Here is a 26,744-nt window from a genome sequence, read left to right as displayed (position 1 = left end):
AACGTATGAAAACCAAAATAGGGATTTTGGAAGAAGTATTTGTAGAATTAGTTTTGAAACATTGAATGGTTTTGGGGGTCCCCCAGAATAGAATAATACTCTTTTACTCTTTTACTTGACTGCGGCCATGCTGGAGCACCACCTTTTTTTTAATCGAGCAACTCAACCCCGGGACTTATTCTTTGTAAGCCCAGTAGTTATTCTATTGGTCTCTTTTACCGAACCGCTAAATTACGGGGACATAAACACACCAGCATCGGTTGTCAAGCGATGTTGGAGGGGACAAACACAGACACACAAACATACACGTGCACACATATATATATATATATATATATATATATACATATATACGACGGGCTTCTTTCAGTTTCCGTCTACAAAATCCACTCACAAGGCTTTGGTCGGCTCGAGGCTATAGTAGAAGACTCTTGCCCAAGGTGCCATGCAGTGGGACTGAACCCGGAACCATGTGGTTGGTAAACAAGCTACTTACCACACAGCCACTCCTGCGCCTAATAATCAAAATATGGTTGAAAACCAGTTTTAGATTGTCCCTGCCAAGTAAGAACAGATACTTTTGAGTTCAGTATCTTTTGGGGTGGTTTACTCTGTTCAGAAAAATCTATTTTACTAGGGTAGTAGCCGAGGATCAGATATGAATCCAGAATGCACAAAGCCATAATACATACTGAAAGGCATCCAATCCAATACTGCCAACCCACTCGCATACTGTGTCTGTCTGTTTGTCTTTTACTTGTTTCCGTCATTGGACAACAGGTGTGCTGGGACACTGCCCTGGAAAACAAATTGCCCCTCCCCCCAGTGCTTAACAGTTTAAAGTCTAGTACTTATTCTATTGGTCTCTTTTGCTGAACCACTAAATTAAGGGGACAAAATCTAACGCACACACGATGGACTACTAAATTCACTTACAAGACTTTCGTCAGTCTGGGGACTATAGCAAAAGACACTTGCCCAAGGTACCCGGCAGTGGGACTGAACCCAAAACCACATGCTTACAAATGAGCTCCTTAACCATAGGCACAGGTGTGGCTGTGTGGTAAGAAGCTTGTTCCAGATTCAGTGCAATGTGAAGCACCTTGGGCAAGTGTCTTCTACCTTAGCCTCAGGTGGTCCAAAGCCTTGAGTGGATTTGGTACATGGAAACTGAAAGAAGCCTGTGTATGTGTGTGAGTGTTTGTTCTCCGCTTCCACCGTTTGACAACCAGTGCTGGTATGTTTATGTCCCCGTAACTTAACAGTTTGTCCTAAGAGACCAATAGAATAAATACCAGACTTTAAAACAAAAGTCCTGGGGTTGATTAGTCCAACTGCCCCAGCATGGCCGCTATCAAATGACTGAAGCAAAGTAAAAAACACAATCGATTGGGGATGCATCTAATGTGGCAATGAGTATTTTATGTCATCCAATATGTTAGGGCAAAGGATCATTAGGCAACCTGAATAGAAGAAACCTGTGCGGAAGAAAGACAGAGGAAATGAAGATGACAAAGGCCCAGAAGTGGCAAAGCGCTGGGCTAGAAAAGGCTTGTACAATCCTTATAAGTGCAGAAAAGAGATGTAAAAATAATAAGGATGATGCTAATGTTTCATCCTGGGAGAGGAGGTGACAAGTCTGCTGAATTATGATCCTATTAGCCTGAAACAAACTGGTCTCAACTTTGAATCATCACAGTTTGAGAAGACAAAAACGAGGTTTTAGAACACAGCTATATAAAACCAGTTTCGCACGGGAGGAAGGAACTGAGTAAAGCAAACCAAACAAATCTGTACCTGGCTGATCAGTCCTTCTGCTTGAAAGAGCAGCCTAACCTCTCCCAAATGACAACTTACCAGCTGAAGAAAATGAAGGATGAATTGGACAAATTTTGGAAAGTGGGATACACTCAGTTCTATCAGAAACCAGTAATTAATCCTTTGAATACAGAAAGTGGTTTTACTTCACAACTTTGAAAAAAACTCCTCTTATGCTGCAAGAAGTGGACACATCTCCTCTTTACTCTCTTTACTCTTTTACTTGTTTCAGTCATTTGACTGTGGCCATGCTGGAGCACTGCCTTTAGTCGAGCAAATCGACCCCGGGACTTATTCTTTGTAAGCCTAGTATTTATTCTATCGGTCTCTTTTGCCAAACCGCTAAGTTACAGGGACGTAAATACACCAGCATCAGTTGTCAAGCAATGCTAGGGGGACGAACACAGACACAAACACACACATATATACATATATATGACAGGCTTCTTTCAGTTTCCGTCTACCAAATCCACTCACAAGGCATTGGTTGGCCCGGGGCTATAGCAGAAGATACTTGCCCAAGGTGCCACGCAGTGGGACTGAACCTAGAACCATGTGGTTGGTTAGCAAGCTACTTACCACACAGCCACTCCTGCGCCTATTTGTTTCCTTATAAAAGACAATTTTATTTTTAGATTTTCTTAATTTGTTTTTCACTCCCAACCACATGGTTCCAGGTTCAATCCCACTGCGTGGCACCTTGAGCAAGTGTCTTCTAATATAGCTCGGGCTGAGGACTAGTGAGTGGATTTGGTAGATGGAAATTGAAAGAAGCCCATCTTATGTATTATTATATATTTATATATAAATATACTAGCAGTATCGCCCGGCGTTGCTCAGGTTTGTAAGGGAAATAACTATAAAGCATTTTTAGAGAGTTATAGCCAAAAAATAGCAAAAAAATGGAAAAAAAATGATGGTAAATTTTTTTTGCGTCCCCTAGACGGTCTGTGGTTTGGGTTTCTGATTCTCGACCCCATGTCGAATTTATCGATTTTTTTCAGAACTGGAGGAACTTTTCAAAATTTTCGCTGCGTTAGTTTTGAATTATGACATTGGGCTATGGGTGTGTCAAGTTTCATCAGAATCGGTTGAAAGCCGTGGTCAGAGTGAGGGTACGAGAAAACAGACACACAGAAAACGCACAGACAAACTGCCGTTTATATAGAGATATATATATATATATATATATATATATATATATATATATATGGCCCAGTGGTTAGGGCAGCGGACTTGCGGTCGTAGGATCGCGGTTTCGATTCCCAGACCGAGCGTTGTGAGTGTTTATTGAGCGAAAACACCTAAAAGCTCCACGAGGCTCCGGCAGGGGATGGTGGTGATCCCTGCTGTACTCTTTCACCACAACTTTCTCTCACTCTTACTTCCTGTTTCTGTTGCACCTGTATTTCAAGGGGCCGGCCTTGTCACTCTCTGTGTCACGCTGAATATCTCCGAGAACTACGTTAAGGGTGCACGTGTCTGTGGAGTGCTCAGCCACTTACACGTTAATTTCAAGAGCAGGCTGTTCCGTTGATCGGATCAACCGGAACCTCGTCGTCGTAACCGACGGAGTGCTTCAATATATATATATATATATATTATATATAAATATACTAGCAGTATCGCCCGGCGTTGCTCAGGTTTGTAAGGGAAATAACTATAAAGCATTTTTAGAGAGTTATAGCCAAAAAATAGCAAAAAAATGGAAAAAAAATGATGGTAAATTTTTTTTGCGTCCCCTAGACGGTCTGTGGTTTGGGTTTCTGATTCTCGACCCCATGTCGAATTTATCGATTTTTTTCAGAACTGGAGGAACTTTTCAAAATTTTCGCTGCGTTAGTTTTGAATTATGACATTGGGCTATGGGTGTGTCAAGTTTCATCAGAATCGGTTGAAAGCCGTGGTCAGAGTGAGGGTACGAGAAAACAGACACACAGAAAACGCACAGACAAACTGCCGTTTATATAGAGATATATATATATATATATATATATTATATATATATATATATATATGGCCCAGTGGTTAGGGCAGCGGACTTGCGGTCGTAGGATCGCGGTTTCGATTCCCAGACCGAGCGTTGTGAGTGTTTATTGAGCGAAAACACCTAAAAGCTCCACGAGGCTCCGGCAGGGGATGGTGGTGATCCCTGCTGTACTCTTTCACCACAACTTTCTCTCACTCTTACTTCCTGTTTCTGTTGCACCTGTATTTCAAGGGGCCGGCCTTGTCACTCTCTGTGTCACGCTGAATATCTCCGAGAACTACGTTAAGGGTGCACGTGTCTGTGGAGTGCTCAGCCACTTACACGTTAATTTCAAGAGCAGGCTGTTCCGTTGATCGGATCAACCGGAACCCTCGTCGTCGTAACCGACGGAGTGCTTCAATATATATATATATATATATATATATATAAATAAATATACTAAATATTAATATAAACAGCTACAGGCAATGCAATACCATAATAGCCACTAACTATGACTAAGGATGCCAAACTACCTACATTTAAGAGTTAAATACTCTTAAAGCTGTATATATATATATATATATATATATATACATACACACAGACACATATCTGTGTGTGTGTTTATGTGTCTGTGTTTGTTGCCCATCACAACTGGTGTTGGTGTGTTTATGTCCCTGTAACTTAGTGGTTTGGTAAAAGAGGCCGACAGAATAAATACTAGGCTTTAAAAGATAAAAAGGGGGACTGGGGTTTATCTGTTTGATTAAATCTCTTCAAGCTGGTGCCCCAGCATGGCCGCTGTCTGATGACTGAAACAAGTAAAAGTTAAAAGATATATTTCGTCAAATATCTCTTTCTGGAGCAAGAATCAAATACTTTTAGGGAGTGGATATGAAAACTGTGCCTAGAGGGGACACTGTTTTGGTATAACTGGCAATCTGTTGGTTATGATGACAAGTATCCCAGTTGGTCTGATCAATGGAACAGCCAGCTCATGAAATTAACGTGTAAGTGGCTGAGTACTCCTCAGACATGTGAACCCTAAATGGAGTTCTCAGAGAGATTCAGCATGGCAGAGAATGGGACAAGGCTGGCCCCTTTGAAACACAAGATCTACTCATTTTTGCCAATTGAACGGACTGTGGTAATATGAAATAAAGAGACTTGCTCAAGGAAACACTGTGCCACCAGCCATTGAACTCCTGACCTCTCACACACACACACACACACACACACACACACATTGGCACTCTGTCAGTCACAAGGATGAGGGTTCCAGTTGATTCGATCAATGGAACAGCCAGTTCATGAAATTAACGTGTAAGTGGCTGAGTACTCCTCAGACGTATGTACCCTTAACACAGTTCTCAGGGAGGTTCAATGTGACAAAGCTGGCCCTTTGAGGCTCAACTCAGTTTTACTAGTTGAGTGGACTCGAGCAATAAAGTGAAATGAAGTGGTTTGCTCAAGTATTACAGAAGCAGACTAAAAGAATTCTAATTAACATCGTTAGAGGAATGACCAAGGAATTTAATTATGCAGTCATAGGGTTACCTGATACTTCATTTTATCATCAACTCAAGGTACAAAGAATAGCAAGATATAGTCACCTCTGGCTGGATTTGAACTCACGATGTAAAAGTACATAAATATCCAAAAGACATTTCGTTTGGTGCTCTTCCAATTCAATTAGCCATCATCGTTACAAAAATAACAATCGTTTTCTCATACACGCAGCCAGAGACTTGGTGGAGATGAACCGTTTCTTATATGAAAACAAGGACATGACAAGTACTTTTGTCATCCTCTTCATTTAACATTCATTTTCCAGGCTGGCATGGGTTGGACGGTTTGACAGAGAAGCTGGTCAGCTGAAGACCTGCCTGGCCCCCATCTCTGTTTTGGCAAGGTTTCTAAGGCTGGACGCTCTCCCTAATGCCAAACACTTTACAAAGAGTACCAGGCACTTTTATGTGACACCAGCACCCATGAGTCCACAAGGTTAGGATCACTCAGCTGAGGAGGAATGTAGGGGACATGCCTGTACGCAAGGACCACAAAGTTGACCATGAGAGAATTTGAACTCTGGACTTAAAGGACCAGAAATATTTCTAGGAGTGAACATGATAGAAATGTGTGTGTGTGTGTGTGTGTGTGTGTGTGTGTGTGCGCGCATTTTGATGCAGCATGGCTGCATCAGTAATCCTTTAGCAATTAAACAGGCCATAACCAGCCAAAATATTTTACCTATTTTATCTTCAAAACTGGCCGGATTTGGCTTCTCACACCAACCCGACAATGTTATTCTAAAAATTAACTGGTGCCTCAAGAAAATCTCACTGCTACAAGATAAAGCATGAAAACAGATGTGGCCATTGCCGGTCTCATGTAAACGGCACCCGTGAAATCGTAGTCATGAATGTTGCCGGTAGCATGAACTTAGAATGTTGGGCCTCACAGAGGTGATGCATGATGTTTGAATATTGTGCCACATGGAATATTGTGCCACATGGAAGTGATGACAAACGACCAAAACCTTTGGCGATATGCTGCGTTTGAAAAGACTCGTTAAGCCACGTGAAATTGTAGTCGTGGCCATTAGCATGATCTTCGAATGTTGGGCCTCACATAGGCAAGGGATGAGGTGGTGAAGCATGACCTATGAAAGTTGGGCCCCATGGAAGTGATGACAAGCAACTGAGACCTTTGGTGATATGCTACGCTTGAGAAGACGTGTTAAGTCAAGTGAAATTGTGATCATGACTGTTGCCAGTGGCATGTAAATCACACCCATTACACTCTTGAAGTGGCTGGCAGTAGGAAGGGCATCCAGCCGTAGAAACCAAGGCAAAATCAGACAACTGGAGCCTGGTGCAGCTCTCTGGTTTGCCAGTTCCAGTCAAACTGTCCAACCCATGCCAGCATGGAAAGCAGATGTTGAACGTGAATAAAAAAGCATTACATCTGACAGAATAATGTGAATGTTAAAAGGTTTAGAAGTTCACTTCACAATCATGAAGTCCCAGGTTCAATCTTACTGCATGGCATCTTGGACAAGCATCATTTACCATACATAGCCTTTGTCTGATCCAAGCTTTGTGAGTTAAAGTGGACAGATTGATCCTATGCAGAAGCCTGCCAGGAAGGCCCACCATCGTCAGCAGTAGCATTGCTTGACGTCCACTTTTCCATGCTTGCATGGGTCAGAGGGGAATGAGGCAGAGGATTTTCTACAGCTGGGTACCCTTCCTGTCACCAACCCTCACCTCTTTCCAAACAAATCTGCCAGGATCAAACAGGTTTTCCACACAAGACTGGAACTGAACAACCTTCAGATGATGTGGAGACAAGGGTACTAACAAATACAGACATGCATATACAATATAGGTGCTGGTATCGCTGTGTGGTTCAGAAGTTTGCTTCTCCAACCACATGGTACTGGGTTCAGTCCCACTGCATGGCACTTGGGCAGGTGCTTTCAACTATAGGCTCAGGCTGACCAAAGCCTTGTGAGTAGATTTAGTAGACGGAAACTCAAAGAAGCCTATCATGTGTATGTACACACACACACACACACACACACACACTCACATAGATATAAAAATTAGAAAAAAACCACCTTTTATCAATTCAAAATTATATTTACACCATCCGGAAAATTACATATAATAGAAATATTAAAATTAAAATAACAATAAAATACAGATGATTAAGTAAATTTTTTTTTTTGCAATTTACTTAATCATCTGTATTTTATTGTTATTTTAATTTTAATATTTCTATTATATGTAATTTTCCGGATGGTGTAAATATAATTTTGAATTGATAAAAGGTGGTTCTTTTCTAATTTTTATATATACATATAGGCGCAGGAGTGGCTGTGTGGTAAGTAGCTTGCTAACCAACCACATGGTTCCGGGTTCAGTCCCACTGCGTGGCATCTTGGGCAAGTGTGCCGACCAATGCCTTGTGAGTGGATTTGGTAGACGGAAACTGAAAGAAGCCTGTCGTATATATGTATATATATGTATGGGTGTGTGTGTATATGTTTGTGTTTGTCCCCCTAGCATTGCTTGACAACCAATGCTGGTGTGTTTATGTCCCCGTCACTTAGCGGTTCGGCAAAAGAGGCCTGTAGAATAAGTACTGGGCTTACAAAGAATAAGTCCCGGGGTCGATTTGCTCGACTAAAGGCGGTGCTCCAGCATGGCCGCAGTCAAATGACTGAAACAAGTAAGAGTAAAAGAGTATATATATCATATTGTGTGAAATTTGATTTAGTATGTCTAAATTGAACTTTTTCCCTGTAAGTCGGGATTAATTTTCCCTCAAATAATTATTATATATATATATATATATATATATATATATATTTATGTGTGTGTCATTGTGTCTGTGTTTGTTCCCCACCCCACCATCATTTAACACCCAGTGTTGGAATGTTTATGTCCCTGTAACTTAGCAGTTCAGCTAAAAGAAATTCATAGAATAAGTACCCAGCTTAAAAAAAAAAAATAAGTAGTGGAGTCAATTCATTTTACTAAAAGTTCTTTGGCAGTACCCCAGCATGGCCACAGTCAAATGACTTAAACAAGCAAAAGGTAAGAGGGGCTTCCACACAGTTTCTGCCTACCTAATCCAATTACAAAGCTTCGATCAACTCAGAGCTACAACCAAATATATTTACCCAAGGTGCTGCCCTGCATATATATATGTGTATATATATATATATATATATATATATATATAATGATTTACACTGCAATTTATAACATACACACTATTGTTTTATTCTTTTCCTTGTTTCAGTCATTTGATTGTGGCCATGCTGGAGTACCACCTTTTAGTTGAAGAAATCGACCCAAGGACTTACTCTTTGTAAGCCTAGTGCTTATTCTATTGTGTCTTTTGCTGAACTGCTAAGTTACAGGGATGTAAACACACCAACATCAGTTGTCAAGCAATGGTAGGGGAACACACACACACACATATACAAGGGGCTTCTTTCAATTTCTCTCTACCAAATCCACTCACAAGGCTTTGGACGGCCCGGGGCTATAGTAGAAGACACTTGCCCAATGTGCCACACAGTGGGATTGAACCGGGAACCATGTGGTTGGGAGGCAAGCGTCTTACCACACAGCCACACCAACATGTAAAATAATTTACTCTACACTAAAATAAATTATGTTTGCATGGTGTTGGCTGCAGAATGGTTGTCCTTCTATGGCTACCAACTGGTGAATCTCTGTCATACCTCTGACTCGGTGGTATGCAGCCAACACCATTGAAGGAGCTTTTTTAGTGATTACCACTTTATTATATAAGTACAAATATTGTGCATTAAATATATATATATATTTCAAATTATATCTTCAGCAAGTTAATTTGGTTTTCCTTAACGATAATGTAACATCATCATCATCGTTTAACGTCCATTTTCCATGCTAGCATGGGTTGGACGGTTCGACCGGGGTCTGGGAAACAAGAAGGCTGCACCAGGCCCAGTCTGATCTGGCAGTGTTTCTACAGCTGGATGCCCTTCCTAACGCCAACCACTCCATGAGTGTAGTGGGTGCTTTTTACGTGCCAGGCAAGGCTGGCAAATGGCCACAATCGGATTGTTGCTTTTTACGTGCCACCAGGACGGAAGCCAGTCAAAGTAGTACTGGCATCGGCCACGTTCGGATGGTGCTTTTTATGTACCACCGGCACAGGTATCCGACTACAATTTCCATTTGGTTTTTATTTGACGTTGATTCCCCCTATCAAGTATAGCTAGCTGAGTACCCCTTAATTGAGTAATTAACTGCTAGCTAAGAAACATATTACTTCCACTCTCTCAATTAGTATTGTTATTCACATTCATAGCAACACAAGTTACTAACCATCAGTGATATAAAAATATTTTTTCTGATATTCAAACTTTGATATGGAAAAAGCCTGCAACCTTCGACGCCAATGAAATATTCTTGTTCCTGAATGTTAATCTTTATACCCACCATAGACTGCTCAAACCTTACAAACTTCCTACACTTAGATCCTTGGATCTTGTGATTGTGTATACGTACATAGGCACAGGAGTGGCTGTATGGTTAGAAGCTTGCTTTCCGACCACATAGTTCCGGGTTCAGTCCCACTGCATGGCACCTTGGGCCTTTTTTTTTATCCTATAGCCTTAGGCCGACCAAAGCTTTGTGAGTGGATTTGGTAGAGTAACTGAAAAAAGCCCATCATATATTTAGGGAGAGTTTAGGAAAAAGGACAAAAGACGAAGACAGGTGGGGTACAAAACAAACAGGTGTATTAGTATAACGCTCACATATATATATATGTATGTATTTGTGTGTCTGTGGTTGTCCCCTCACCACTGTCACTTAACAACTGATGTTGGTGTGTTTATGTCCCCATAACTTAGCAGTTTGGTAAAAGAGACTGATAGAACAAGTACAAAGCTTACAAAGGACAAGTCTCGGGGTCGATTTGTTTGACTAAAGGCGATGCTCCAGCATGGCCGCAGTCAAATGACTGAAACAAGTAAAAGAATAAAAGACTACATACATGCGTGTATGTTTATATATATATATAGAGACACACAGAGGCTTCTTTCAGTTTCCATCTCCCAAATCCACTCACAAAGCTTTGGTTGGCCATGGCCAAAGGCCAGTTGTAGAAGACACCCAAGATACCATAGAGTAGGAGAGAACCTGAGACCCCAGATTGGGAAGCTGGCTTCTTCAACACACAGCCTTGCCTCAGTGTTGGTATTTTATTAACTGACCCCAAAAGAATGAAAGGCAAAAGGGGCTTGATTAGTATTTGAACTCAGAGAGCCATAATGAGAACCAATGGCTGCAAATTTATCTCAGGGAGGGAAGCAAGAAAAAAAATGACCTCATCTCAATTTGAACTCAGAAAATAAAGAACACCACAAAATATTGTTAATGTTTTTTTTTTTGTGTGTTTTTTTAGGTAAATAAAAAAAAAACTCAGACACAAGACCAGAATTTTTTTTTGGGGGGGGGGGGGGGGGATAATCATATCTGTTGATTTAACCCTTAAGCATTCAAACCAGTGAAAATATTCTACCTGTTTTAGGTTCAAACAGGCCAGATTCAGCCTCTTACACCTACCCTACAATGTCATTCTAAAAACAAACAGTCATGTCACTGAAATCTTGAAGCTACAAGATAATGCAAGACTAATTTAAAACAATGTAAATAAATAAGCATTACATTTGATAGTGTGAACGCACATGGCTCAGTGGTTAGAGCGTTGAGCTTACGATTGTGAGGTTGAGAGTTCGAATCCCGGACTGGGTTGCATGTCGTGTTCTTGAGCAAGACACTTTATTTCACGTTGCTCCAGTTCACAGTTCACTCAGCCGTAGAAATGAGTTGTGATGTCACAGGTGCCAAGCTGTATCGGCCCCTTTGCTTTTCCCTTGGATAACATCAGTGGTGTGAAGAGGGGAGGCTGGTATGCATGGGCGACTGCTGATCTTCCATAAACAACCTTGCCCGGATTTGTGCCTGGGAGGGTAACTTTCTAGGTGCAATCCCATGGTCATTCATGACCGAAGGGGGTCTCAGCAACACTTGACAGAGCAATCTGAAAGGGTTAATATTCACTACCCTATTTTACCAACTCCAAAAGAATAAATAGCAAAAAAGTATTTCACTGGTACTTTGTTTATTGACCCTGAAAGGATGAAAGGCAAAGTCAACCTTGGTGGAATTTGAACTCAGAACCTAAAGCCAGACAAAACACCGCTAAGCATTTTGCCCAGCATGCTAACGATTCTGCTAGCTGGCCACCTTAATTTTTTCTACTCAAGGCAAAAGGCTGGAAATTTTAGGGGAGGAATAGAGTGACCCCAGTGCTCAACTGGTACTTGTTTTATTGACTTTGAAAGGATGAGAAATGAACTTGGCAGAACTTGAACTCACAATGTAAAGATGGAGGAAATACCACTAAGCTTTTTGTGCACTAATAATTCTGTCAGTTCACCACTCTAACAATAATAATAATAATAATAATAATAAATCTCTAAATGATACGGCATAGAAAGTGTGTCAATAGCCAGCTGGAGAAGATGTTCTCCTGGGGCTACAAGCTACAGTAGCATCCACCCTTAGTGGTTAGCCACATTTAAGTGGCAAATATACTTCACATATAATAATAATAATCTTTTCTATTAAAGGCAGAAGGCCTGAAATTTTGGTGGAGGGGGCCATTCGATTACATCAACTCTAATGTTTCATGGTACTTAATTTATCAACCCCAAAAGGATGAAAGGCAAAGTCCACCTTGGTGGCAGAACAATAATATTAACAATCCTTTCTACTATATACACAAGGTCTGAAATTTGGGGCAAGAGGGCTGGTTGATTACATCAACCCTAGTATTCAACTGGTAGATATTTTATCAACCCTGAAAGTGGTGGGATTTGAACTGAGAATGTGAAGACAGATGAAATGCCACTAAGAATTTCCCCTGGCATGCCAATGATTCTGTTAGCTCACCACCCTTAAACGATAATGGTTTCTAATTTACATTATTTACATTTGATGGATATTTCTCCTCATCTTGTTTGTTGTTAACACAACGTTTCGGCTGGTATACCCTCCAGCCTTCTTCAGGTGTCTTGGGGAAATTTTGAACCCGGGTTCTCCTTCTGGAATAAGAAACCAGGTCCAAAATTTCCCCAAGACACCTGAAGAAGGCTTGGAGGGTATATCAGCCAAACAATTGTGTTAACAACAAACAAGATGAGGAGAAATATCCATCAAATGTGAATAATGTACACAGTTCCTCATCGCTTAAATATAAAATGGAATGTTTTCCAATTTAGGCACAAGGCCAGCAATTTTGAGTGGAGAGGATTAGCTGATTATTTTGATCCCAAATGGATGGAAGGCAAAGATGATCTCAGCAGGAGTTGAGCTCAGAGCAAAAAGAACCATGAGTAAATACCATAATGCATCTTTGGGGCCTGACGTTCTAACGATTCTATCAAATAATAATGCTAATAGGCTTTTGTAAGAGAGGCATGAAGCCAGTATTTGGTGGTGGGGGACAGAGATGGTGGGTTAAATCAACCCAATACTTCACTACAAAAGCTTGAAACACAAAGTTTGACCTCGGCAGAATTTGAACTCAGAACAGGTACCACCGAGGCATTTTTATCCAACAGCTCTCAAGGCCAGAAAATTGGGGGAATGGGTTAGTTGATTCACCAGAGTTTTTATTTGATCGATACAGAAGGAAGAAAAATAAGGTCGAGGTCGGTCTTTGAGAACTACATTCCGAGTTCAAATCCAGGCTGCTGGAATTGAACACCGAAAGAGGAAGAAAATATTGTCAAGCTTTTTAGACAGGCCATCTCGTGTTTTGTTAAAATTTCGGTACCATGGTTGTAAAAAGAAAAATAAGGATAATAAGAATAATTTCTATATAACAATATATGAAAAGACTAGTTGTAGAAACGAATAAAAAATTTTGTTTAGCACTTGGGCTAGTTCTGATCACGTAGTCAGGCATACGATCAAAAACAATCCATCAACGACCACCTCATCGTTTGCTAGATTTTGAAATTAGATTGCTCTTTATGTCCTCTCTTTAAATTATAACTGAAAACGATGTGATTTTTCAGCAGATCCTGGTTGTTGTTTCAATCAGATCGAAGCACCACGGAGGGGTCCGCGCCAGTTGCAGTGTTGTGGAGTGAATGCTTCTTCGTGAATCCTTTGCAGCCGTATTTCGAAAGCACGATTGCCGATGATACGCCTCGAATCAGTGGAACCAGCCTTAGTAAATAACAAGCACCGACTCATTCTGAAAAGCCTGCACGTTTCACACAAATAAACAAAATATATATATATAATATATATATATATATATATATATACACACACACAATATATTCCATCTTCCGGCTTTCATTTGCCATTTAAAGATATATATACACATACAAAGATATTCATATCTATATACATGCATACATATACATATATATATATATTATATAGATAGATAGATAGATAGATAGATAGATATGAAACATGGCTTTCTAATCTATATCGTTAATATATATTATATATATATGGGAATGTGAAATATATCTAGATATAGATCCGTATATATATATATGTGTGTGTGTGTGTGTGTGCGAGTGAGAAAGAAATAGATTCATGTGTAGATGTGCATGAGTGTGCGCGCGCGCAAGTATCTGTGTGTGTGTGTGTATATATATATATGTGTGTGTGTGTGTGTGGTGTGTGTGTGTGTGTGTGTGTAGAAAGCAATGCGGATACTCACGTTATCTCTAGCAAGTAACCTTTTCCGCCAGGAAAAAAAAACAAAATAAAACCTAAAAAGCATGCAGACACACACACACACACACACACATAGTCACACACGCACGCACGCACGTGTGTGTGTGTGTGTGTGTGTGTGTTAGGTCGCGAAGCAATGCGATGAAAATCTCTATCATCAAATGTAATATGTGGTGATTGGTACAAGGCTAGGCCAAGAATTTTACACACATATATATATATTATATACATATATATATATATATATATATATATATATATATTAATGTATGTATACGTGTGTGTGTTGTGTGTGTGTGTGTGTGTAGAAAGCAATGCGGATACTCACGTTATCTCTAGCAAGTAACCTTTTCCGCCAGGAAAAAAAAAAAAATAAAACCTAAAAAGCATGCAGACACACACACACACACATAGTCACACACGCACACGCACGTGTGTGTGTGTGTGTGTGTGTGTGTGTTAGGTCGCGAAGCAATGCGATGAAAATCTCTATCATCAAATGTAATATGTGGTGATTGGTACAAGGCTAGGCCAAGAATTTTACACACATATATATATATTATATATATATATATATATATTAATGTATGTATACGTGTGTGTGTGTGTGTGTGTCTTATATACAAACATAGACTAGAACACCAAGTATGGCATATTTCATATTATTTATGGGAGCCGACGAGGGAAACCGCTATTTTGACCCAGGACCTACAAGAAATAGCAGCCAAATCTCACCTAATTCTCTTATGTGTCTATGTGAGTGTGCGCGCGAGCGTATATTATAATATCTAACGATAAAAATTTCTACTTGGTAACCAAACATGCTAGAAACAGCAGTTAAATTTCCCTCGTATCACACCTAATTCTATGTATGTGTGTCTATGTGAGGTGTGTGAACAAGCGTGTGTATTATATGAGTTAACGATAGGGATTTCTACAGAGTAGCTAACCATGCTAGAAACAGCAGTCAAATCTCACCTAACTGTTATGTATTTATGTATTTTATTATGAGCCAACGAAGAGGGGGGGGGTTACAGGATAACTAAACATGTCAGAAATAGTAGCTAAATCTTCCTCATACTTCACCATACTGCCTCGAAAATAAAAATAAAAGAAAAAACAGGAATGACATTTTTGATAATGTAGCCTTCGGCAATCCGTATCCGTCAAAAATAGACGAGTTGGTCACGGTTGGAACATATTCGATCATAGATTTCCTCGACTGAAGCTGGCCTATGGTGCTAAACAATAACATTTACCACCATTATTCTTGCCACCAGTCCAAAATCTCTGGCCTTCTGCCTGTATTACAAATTATCCTGACTGCTATTTCTTACACTTCTAAAATCAGTATTTACCATTTTAATATGGCTAATTATTTTTAAGTACAGTTCTTGTTATTAACATTATTATTAATAATAGTTATGGTCGGTGTATTTGCTGTTAATAAATAATGTAGTATTAATTATTAGCGCAGTGTGGAGAGAGAGAGAGAGGCTGGCTGTATTTTCTTTTGCTTCAACCATCACAATCATCGTACACATTTGGCCTTCCTCGCTCTACAATATACACACACATGCCTAAAGGGGGAGGGTGCTATTTCTAATAGGTCTAGCAGCAACGTAGAGGACTCCCTCGATGGCTCATACACACACACATATATATCTATAAACATACATACATACATATATATAAATATATATATACACGCGCACTACCACACAAGCAATTAAGACAGCAAGGGTGATTTGAGGCAGACTTGGCTGCTATTTCTACTTCTCGTTACTATGTATAAAGATCTTCCTAACTGCCTTATATGTACATAAATATATATATATACCCTACACATGACTGACCATAAGGATATAATGAGGGGGAGGGTTAAGGTTGCTATTTCTTGCAGTTCCACTGACGGCGAAGTCTTTCTTCCTGGTTGACATCAACCACAAGACCAGAAAATTTCAGTTTGTATATATAGGAGGAAAATAAGCGGAGGGAACGAGAACTAGTGTGTATATATTATATATATATATATATATGTGTGTGTGTGTGTATATATTGAACACCCTCTCCTTTCTCATGATTGATTGATATCTATTTTATCAACCACGTAAGGATGGCAGAAGGCCACAAAATTTTGTAATGGTAAAAGGTTGAAGTTTGTTAGCCGAGGTTAGCCCTAAATCGAGCAGGACTTTATTAAAAATAATACCAATAATGACCATCTTTCCATGCATTATAGATAGAGAGACGTGGTAGAGAGGGGGCTGCATTATCTAATGTGTCCTTTCTTTAAAACAATAGGGCGTAATTTCAGGGAGATTTGGCTTATATTTCTAGCAGGTTGAATCACCACAATGAGATTTCAATGTTGGCTGCTTTTTCTAGCAGGACTGATGACCACAGAAGCTTTTTCTTTGGCTCAAGAAGGAGTGGTTAAGATTACACTTCAGATTTTTCCAGTTTTCTAGGGAAATCCTGGTCGGCTTGCAAAGCTTTGAGGAGTGTATACTACAATATACATGCATGCATAGATACACTTATTTAAGAATGTGCTTGTGTGTATGGGAGGGAGAGAGTGGGTGTTAGAGTAAAATATATATATTATGGATCATACAAGAAATCAGAAAAAAATCATAGACACGAGATTATGTGTGTGTGTATATATATATAGAGAGTGAGAGAGAGAGACCGCTATATATACATACAGACAGTCAGATAGGTAGGTAGATAGACAGATAGAGAGACAGAGAGATAGATAGAGATATAGATAGATAGATAGATAGATAGATAGAGATAGATAGAGAGACAGATAGACAGATAGAGAGATAGACAGAGAGAGAGAGATAGATAGATAGATAGATAGATAGATAGATAGATAGATAGATAGATAGATAGATAGATAGATAGATAGATAGATAGATAGATAGATAGATAGAGAGACAGATAGATAGAGATAGATAGATAGATAGACAGAGATAGATAGATAGATAGATAGATAGACACAGAGATAGATAGAGAGATAGACAGATCAGTTCACAGTGTTAACACTGCCTCGGATCGCGGGTTGTGATGTGCAGAAACAAACAAGCAGATATTTCCAAAACGAATCTATATATATATATATATGAGATGGCTGTACATACCTATATATCTCTCATTACTACTTTTTTTCCTTGGTTGGGTTATTTTTTCGTCTCTTGTCGTTTGGCTCAAGCCAAACCTTTTACCCGTTTATCCGCCGGATTAAAATCAAACTTGTGGCATCGCTTCGTTAGTGACCGGAAGAAAAACCAACGAACATGTTTCAGGCCTTCCTCCTTGCCCTTCTCACTCCCTATTCTCCCGCGCTCTTTCTCTCTCTCTCTCTCTTACCACTACCGTCTTCTCCCGCGCGCTCTCGCTCTCTCTCTCACTCACTCTGTTCTTGTCACCCTCTCTCTCTCCCCTACTCTGCCCTTCCTCTCGCTCTCTTTCGCTTCCTATCTCCTCCTACTATCCTTTTCTTTCTCTCTCTCTTTACCTTTCATTTCGCTTCTGCTCCCCTCTCCCATATCTGCTTATATTTTTAGTCCTTCCTCCTTCTCCTCCTAACTCTTCTCTTCTCGCTTCTGCTACTCCATCTTATATCTTCTGTCTTACTTTTTCTCTCAGCCTCATAGTCTTACCTTTTCTTTACTCTTCCTTAACCCCCTCCTTATTTGTCATCGACTTTTTTCACCCTTTCGCTGCATTCCCCTCCTCCCCTTTTTATCAACACTTTTCTTTCCTCTTCCTCCTCACTCTTCACCCTTTTCCCTCCTACCCTAATTCTCTTCCTCCACCTTCCTTACGTCTGTCTTTTTGCATTCTTTTTCGTCTTTTTACTCTATTTTTCGTCCTGGTTCTCTCCTCTTCCTTCATCTCTTTCTCCCACCTTTATATTCATTCTCTGCCTTTACTCACTGCACTCTCTCCTCCCCAATCACCAACCCTCTTTTATCTATGCTGTTTCTCTTCAGATTCTTTACTCACTCTCTCTATTAATCTGCCTCTCTCCCCTTACCTCTACTTCTTTATTCCCTCTTTCCACTTCGTTCCGTTTTAAACATTATGTCTCTCTCTCTCACTCTCTTTCTCTCCCTTTCTTTCTCTCACTCTGTCCTCTCTATATCTATCTATATGTATATCTGTCTATCTGTCTTTCTATACATCTATATAAATCTCTCTCTCTATCTTTCTATATATCTGTCTATCTTTCTCTGCCTCTCATTCTCTTTCCTTTCTCTGTCTGTCTGTTTATTTTTCTCGTTCTCTCTTTTAACTTTCTCTTCTCCTCTATCTACTTATCTTCTCTCTCTTTCTCTCTCTCTCTCTCTCTCTCTCTCTATTTCTCTCTCTCCCTTTTATTCATCCCTCTCTTCCTTGACTCACTTCTCTGCAGCCCCCCCCCCCTACTTCGTTCTCCTTTGTTAAATCCTTCATTTTTCTTCTCTAATTCCCCAGTCTTTTCCAGCTTCTCTCTTTTCTTTCATTCTTTCAAATAATCTTTCTTCTGTCTTTTACATTTTTCTTTCAGGCTTTTATTTCCTTCTCACCTTCTTCCTCGTCTTTTTTCCTCTCTCTCATTCTTCTTAAGCTGCCTCTTGTCTCTTTTTCTCCTCTTTCTGTTTCTTCTTCATTATCCCCCCCCCCTTTTTTTAGCTTCTGTCTCATTTCTTCTCATTACTTTATATTTTCTCTTCTTCTTCTTCTTCTTCTCCTTCTCCTTCTCCTCCTCCTCCTCCTCCTCTTTCCCTTGTTCTTTTAAAACATTCTCTTTCCTCCTCGTTCACATGCTTCACTCTGTCCCTTTTCCTTCTTTGTCTTCTGTATCTTCTTTCTCTCTTTCTTCCCTTGATTTTTCTTCCTATTTTTCCTCTTTTTATTCTTCCTCTTTTTTCACATTTATCCTGTTTTTTTTTGTTTTTTTTTTACAATGTTTGCTTCCCGACCACGTGATTCTAGGTTCAGTCCCACAGAGTGGCTCCTTGAGCAAGTGTCTTCTACTATAACCTCAGCTCAATCAAGGCCTTGAGAGGGGATTTGGTAGATGGAAACTGAAAGAAGCCCGTCATTTATGTGTATGTATATGTCTATGTGTTGGGCTTCACTGCTCTGCATGAAGGATTGTGAGGTCCACTCATACCAAAGCCAGGTTTAAGCCTAAGGCAAATTATTGACAGCTTACAGCCTTACAATCCACAAGGACCATCAAATAAGTGAGAAGTATATACGCTTTCAAATTCTAGTTTGTTTCCCAAACCACACAGTTCTAGGTTCAGTCCCACAGCATGGCACCTGGGGCAAATATCTTCTACTATAGCTTTGGGCCAACCACAGTCTTGTGAATGGATTTGGTAGACAGAAACTGAAAGAAGCCCATCGTATATATATATATATATGTGCTGTGGTTTTACTGGGATCTCCCTTTTAAGTAGAAAGAATAGCCATAACTCTTTGACTGCTATTTCTAAATTCGGTGTGTGGTGAGGCAAATCGTTGCTAAACCCTCAATTACTTAGTATATATATATATATTTATATTTATATATATATATATATATATATCATCATCATTTAGCGTCCGTTCTCCATGCTAGCACGGGTTGGACGGTTCAACTGGGGTCTGGGAAGCCAGGAGGCTGCACCAGGCTCCAGTCTGATCTGGCAGTGTTTCTACAGCTGGATGCACCTTCTTACGCCAACCACTCCTTGAGAGTCGTGGGTGCTTTTTACATGCCACCCGCACAGGTGCCAGACGGGGCTGGCAAACGGCCACGATCGGATGGTGCTTTTTACGTTCCACCGGCACGGGGGCCAGGCGAGGTTGGCAACAACCACGAACGGATGGTGCTTTTTACATGCCACCGGCACGAGGCCAGTCGGGGTGGCGCTGGCAACGGCCATGTTCGGATGGTTCTCTTTCCTCCTGGAATTTCCATTGATGTTGATCAATTTCGATTCCGATTCTCACTTGCCTCAACAGGTCTTCACAAGTAGAGTTTTGTGTCCCAAGAAGGAAAGGTATGCATAAGTGGACTGGCTACATCCCATGTAGAGGCCACGGGTTATGGTCTCACTTGTCCTGCTGGGTCTTCTCACGCATAGCATACTTCCAAAGGTCTCGGTCTCTAGTCATTTCCTCAGTGAGACCTAAAGATATATATATATAGATAGATATGTATTACTCTTTACTCTTTTACTTGTTTCAGTCATTTGACTGCGGCCATGCTGGAGCACCGCCTTTAATCGAGCGACTCGACCCCGGCACTTATTCTTTTGTAAGCCCAGTACTTATTCTATCGGTCTCTTTTGCCAAACCGCTAAGTAACGGTGAGATAAACACACCAGCATCGGTTGTCAAGCTATGCTAGGGGGACAAACACAGACACACAAACACATACATGTATATATATATATATATATATACATATATACAACGGGCTTCTTTCAGTTTCCGTCTACCAAATCCACTCACAAGGCTTTGGTCGGCCCAAGGCTATAGTAGAAGACACTTGCTCAAGGTGCCACACAGTGGGACTTAACCCAGAACCATGTGGTTGGTAAGCAAGCTACTTACCACACAGCCACTCCTGCGCCTATATATATATATAGATATATATATATATAAAAGAAATAATTGAGATTCAGTTGAATTAGGTACTTAAGTTGAAGCACCAAGTCAGTCCGGTATTATCCACACAGCTCGAAGTAAGGTGAATAGAATCAAAATAAGCAACTTGATACCCTGCTGCTTATTTTTGAATATATATATATGTTTGTATGTATGTATGTATGTATGTGTATATATATAGTTCAAATTTACAGAAAACAAAAGACAAAGACAGGTGAAGGAACAACAGGCAGGTGTATTAGAGAGAATTGAGAATAGAAAAAAAATTTGCAGGGATTAACAGTTCAACATGATGAATATATATATATATATATATATATATTCAAAATGTGACCGCGTGTGTACTGTTGGCCATTTTTTTTCCTCTGTCTTCCCTTCTTTGGATCTTTCCTTTTCCGCTCGAAACGTTAGACCCTCCTTTCTTTCCATTCCTGAGCGTCCAATAATACTATACTTGTTCCAAGTCCTCGCATTGTTGTGTTTTCATGTTTGGTTTAACTATATATGGCAGTGCCCCAGCATGGCCACAGCTCATGAGCTGAAACTGGAAAAATCAAAAATCAATCATACATATATATACAAAGTAAGATAGGGGTTATGGGTGTAACCCACTATGGGATATCAGTTATCCGATATACTGTTGGTAAAGTACCCAAATACTAAATACATAAATGCTTATAATTGCAATGCAATTAATTCATTTATTGTATTGAATGAGTGAAGGTAAAAAATATTTGTAAATTCATAATACAAATAAGAAAATGGAGAAACAAATTCATTTCGGTCATCAACTTACGAATATTACAATTTCACAATATTTATTAATTATACAAATAGGAACATCAAAATCGAACAAAACAATATACAATTATATGTAATATAATAATAAAAATAAAAATAGTATAAATAAACTGCTCCTTACAGCTGTTTCAGCCTATAGTCAAGAGTCAGTTCAACTTGCCTGTAGATCCCATTTTGAATTTTAGTGCCCCCTTTCAACAGTTTTTCTCATGAACTAATGGGAGGCAGACTTTCTGTTTAACCCGGAGTAATTGTGGAAACCTCTGACAAGAAACAAGATCATGTTGATCAAATTTCGAAATCACATGATAAGGTTTTATCAAACTACTTCATTCTGTGAGTTTATCTCACCAAAGAAAGATGCTGTGTCCTACTGCTCACAGTCCCGAATATTTCATGAGGTTAGTGCTTTTGTGTTGCTGTTCAAGTTTAAATTTTAGCTCTTGTTTCTTGCAATTGGAGGTGCTATTTTGAACCCTTGTTTATCAATTTTTACCTTTTTGGCTTTAATTGCTATGCCCACCTATATTATAATGTATTTAATATATCTTTATATATATATATATATCATCATCATCATCATCATCATTTAGCGTCCACTTTCCATGCTAGCATGGGTTGGATGGTTCAAATGGGGTCTGTGAAGCCAGAAGGCTGCATCAGGCCCAGTCTGATCTGGCAGTGTTTCTATGGCTGGATGCCCTTCCTAATGCCAACCACTCCGTGAGTGTAGTGGGTGCTTTTTATTTATATATATATGTGTGTGTGTGTGTGTGTGTGTATTTTTTATTTATATATATATATATGGTAAATCCAAAATAGAAGAACATATACAAAAGAAAAAACAACAACGCAAGGACGTAGTACATGTAAAGTATTAGCAGACACTCAGGGAAGGAAAGAAAGGTGGTTTAACGTTTCGAGCAAATGCTCTTCTTTGGAAACAGAGGTAGACCCAGGAAGCTGTTTCACAAGTTGGTGAAATAGGATCTTCAGTTGTTGAGTTTCAAAGGCAATGACAACTGACACTTCTGGCAATTTACTTCGCTTGAGAAGATATGTGAAGCTCAGTAAAATTGTGGTTGTGGCCAGTGCTGGAGAGACATAAAAACATAAAAGGTTTGTGTTAGAAAGGGCATCGAACTGTAGAAACCAACCCAAACAGATGACTGGAGACTGATGCAGCTCTCCAGCTACCAGTTCAAGTCAAACACACTCACAAGGCAGTTATAGAGAATATGCTGTATGCAACTATAAAATATACTTTGTGGTTGCACAATTCTCCAAACACTTCATTATTCATAATACTCCAAACAATTTTTAGCATCCACCGAAACATACATGGAATTACCCATCGGAAGAATTACATGGAGTGGCTTGCAACAAATTATAGTCACAGACACTAAATACTGATCTTTGCAGTTAGCTGTTAACTGGAACCTAACTGAGAGCCAATACGGTATCCACCCGGATAATAGATCCCTCCAAGCCCACTTTTATATAAATATATATATATGTATACACACACACATATATACATATATATACATATACATATATATATGCACACATACACACCTATATATTTATATATATATGTAAATAATGAGGGAGATAAATTGAATATTAATTTAATTAATATCAATTTAAAACCAGCAGCCTAACATATAAAGAATTTGAAAAATCAGAGAAAATTTCAATACATGTGTATATTTAGGGCTAAAAAACCACTTTCTCTGGAGAACATTCTTTCTTTGTAGTTAGGTCGTAGGTGATCTTCTTCTAGCATATGGCTATCCACATAGTGGTTTTTTAGCCCTAAATATACACATGTATATATATATGTATGTATATATCTGTATGTATATATATATATAGATATATCCGTGCTAGCGCGGAAAACGGACGTTAAACGATGATGATGATGATGATATATATATATATATATATATATATATATATGTGTGTGTGTGTGGTGTGTGTGTGTGTGTGTGTGTGTATATATATATATATACATATGGGGGCACATAAAAAACACCACTTGAGCGTGGCCGTTGCCAGTACTGCCTGACTGGCCCTCTTTCCGGTGGCACATAAAAGCACCAACTATACTTTCAGAGCGGTTGACGTTAAGAAGGGCATCCAGCTGTAGAAACTCTGCCAGATCATATATAAAGGAAAGGAACCAGTTGGATGTGATAGCATTGAAATCAAACATTTACTTACGGAGACAACGGTTTTATATCAGCTGAGGAGATACAACAAGGTCCTATTATATTCAGGTAAACTGTTCCTTAGTTTAAATTTAAATTCTGTGTATATGTGGATCTATGTTGTATCGAAACATGTGTTGTGGTCCTTAAACAGCTGTCGAATTGTACCTCCTCTTCCTTTTGACTCTATTCTTTCTTTTGTATTTTTCACACATGAGGAATGCCTAGGCCTAGAATTGGTAGGATACCATAATACTGTCGGGTATCTGGTAATTCTAAGGGTGAATGAGCTCTACTTTGTATTCTAATACGTTCTTAATGGAATACACCTCAACACACACACACACACACACACGCACACACACACATGCACACATACACACACATATATATGTGTTTTTGTATGTGTGTCTGGATGTCATTATTAAGTTTTACTTCAAGAATTCTTGCCAATAGAAAAAGATTTGGTTTCTAACCTAGGTCCAGGGTAACTCCATTGGAGATTCTCCAACATCAACAGCATATATTTGCATGTGTGTGTGTATATGTGCCGTATTTGAGTCGGTGCATGTGCAGAATTTGTGTTTTGTTTTATGTATGCATTCTTATGCACATAGTTGCATGTCTAGATATGCACATAGACACTTAAATACTAAACTTCTGTAAGGTTTTACCAATTTTGACAGTTCCAGTGATGATTCAGATCTGTAGTCTTCAAATAAGCTTTCTCCTTTCTGGTTTTGAAAAGCCTAATTCCTCAAGAGTGGTACTTAGGCAGTTTTGTTACATATCCCAGGGCCCTAATATTTACAAGTGTAAACCCAAACTTGTAATCTGGGCAGAGCAACTGTAAATTCCTCAATTGCTCAGCATAAGTATTTTGTATTGCACATATGTAAATAGTTATCAGTGGGTTAACTGTGTGACAAGTCACCATGGAAAATCCCAGCTAGATTTTCAGCAGCATTTATATCCCACACAATGCAGTTTGTGAAGCAACTCTATGGATTAGGCTTAAGAAAATAAACAGAAAGCAAATTGCTGATGTTTTAGATACACTGTAACAACTAAAATATCAGTAATTTGTTTTCTCTTTGTTCTTTTAAACCAGTCATGGGCAACCTTTTGCTACAAGACGGCTACATGAGATACTTTATTGGCCAAGTCTTGATACTGAGAATAGTTTAAGGGAATTTGTTTTTTTTTGTTAGGCGTGGCCACTCAGAATAGCTTGCAGGTCAAAGCTTTCCTCCGGTCACTGTTTAAACTCAGTGTCTTTGTACATGTGTGTGTGTGGGTGCGTGGGTGTGTGCACGCGCGTGCGTGTGTGCATGTGCATGCATGTACATGTATGTGTGTATGTGTGTTTTTGTGTACGCACACATCTATCTATCTATCTGTCTATTTATCTGTCTGTCTGTCTGCCTACCTACCTATCTATCTATCTATCTATCTATCTATCTATGCATATATATATGTATATATATCTGTGACAGTATATATATAGATAGATAGATATATATATACACACATACATCATCATCATCATTTAGCGTCCGCTTTCCATGCTGGCATGGGTTGGACGGTTCAACTGGGGTCTGGGAAGCCAGAAGGCTGCACCAGGCCCAGTCTGATCTGGCAATGTTTCTGATACATATATGTACATATATATATGTGTGTGTATATATATGAATGTATATATAAATACTTATATTTATACAGACACACACACATATTAAGAAAGAGGAGGCAGTCAGAATTTTGGATAATTCTTTATTAGCGCCACTCTTAGTTTAACTTCCAGAAAAAAATTAAAACCAAATATTTTTCGTGAAGAGGTTAGACAAATGAAAGGACTAATAAAGAATTATCCCAAATTCTGCCTCCTTTATCTTAATATACAATATCTATACACCACTTCAAACACTCTGTACACAATCATGAGGTAGTGAGTTCGATTCCTGGACCAGGACATGTGTTGTGTTCTTGAGCAAGACACTTTATTTCCACATTCCTCCTGTCCACTCATCTGTAGAAAGGAGTTGCAACATCACTGGTGCCAAGCTGTATCAACCTTTGACTTTCCCTTGGTTTTGGGGGTGTGGAGCAAAGTAGGCCTTGCCGTCCACTCAAGAAAACATGTTGTAAATGATCCACAGGCACTGAAGCAAATTGAGTCCTCGGCTGGTTCCATTTGCCAGAATGTCTGCAAGGCACCAGCAGACCTCAACAGACACATTCGTGTCCATAGAACATGATTACTGCTTTATTTTACTGACCCCTCATTTGTCATTCGCAATGAAAGAGGCCATCGTATACATCTTCCTTAGGTATTGTGATACTAATGACCTGGTCTACGACTCAATATACTTATACTTCAGAATGACGTGTTAGTCGAGTACAGGGCAGTGATACAAGAGAATGAGATGACAAGGGAATAAATAATAATTATCATATGAACTTCATTAGCTTACAACTGTTTCTGCTATGAGATGCAGTGGACTCATAGTCGAGTGACTGAGTAACACCATATAGCTTCATCAGAGCCTCAAATATGAAATGCAATTCATCTAGGCTCTGATGAATCTATAACATGTTATTCATGCACTCAACTATAAGTTCATCGCATCTTGTGGAAGAAACAGCTGTAAGCTAATGGAAGTCATAAGATAATCATTCACTACTTTTCATCTAATTTTCTTACACACACACACACATATAGAGAGAGATAAATATGTGTGTGTATATATATGTATAAATATCATCATCATCATCATCATGCTAGCATGGGTTGGACGGTTCAACTGGGGTCTGTGAAGCCAGAAGGCTGCATCAGGCCCAGTCTGATCTGGCAGTGTTTCTATGGCTGGATGCCCTTCCTAACGCCAACCACTCCGTTAGTGTAGTGGGTGCTTTTTATGTGCCATCCGCACAGGTGTCAGACGG

General features: G+C 39.4%; 1 protein-coding gene across 1 annotated transcript in view; it reads right to left on the bottom strand.

The window, feature by feature from the left end:
- Window positions 1–17,571, bottom strand: part of LOC115226733 (CYFIP-related Rac1 interactor B) — a 122,389-nt gene extending 104,818 nt beyond the window's left edge. Inside the window, exon 1 of the mRNA XM_029797753.2 lies at window positions 17,277–17,571. The gene's annotated coding sequence lies outside the window, so the exon portion shown is untranslated. The remainder of the gene's footprint in view (window positions 1–17,276) is intronic.
- Window positions 17,572–26,744: the final 9,173 nt, after the last annotated feature.

The sequence above is a fragment of the Octopus sinensis genome, linkage group LG30, assembly GCF_006345805.1.
Source record: "Octopus sinensis linkage group LG30, ASM634580v1, whole genome shotgun sequence".
Classification (NCBI taxonomy): Eukaryota; Metazoa; Mollusca; class Cephalopoda; order Octopoda; family Octopodidae; genus Octopus; species Octopus sinensis.
The sequence above is the reverse complement of the archived record's forward strand: the minus strand, read 5'-3'. Positions and strand labels throughout refer to the sequence as shown.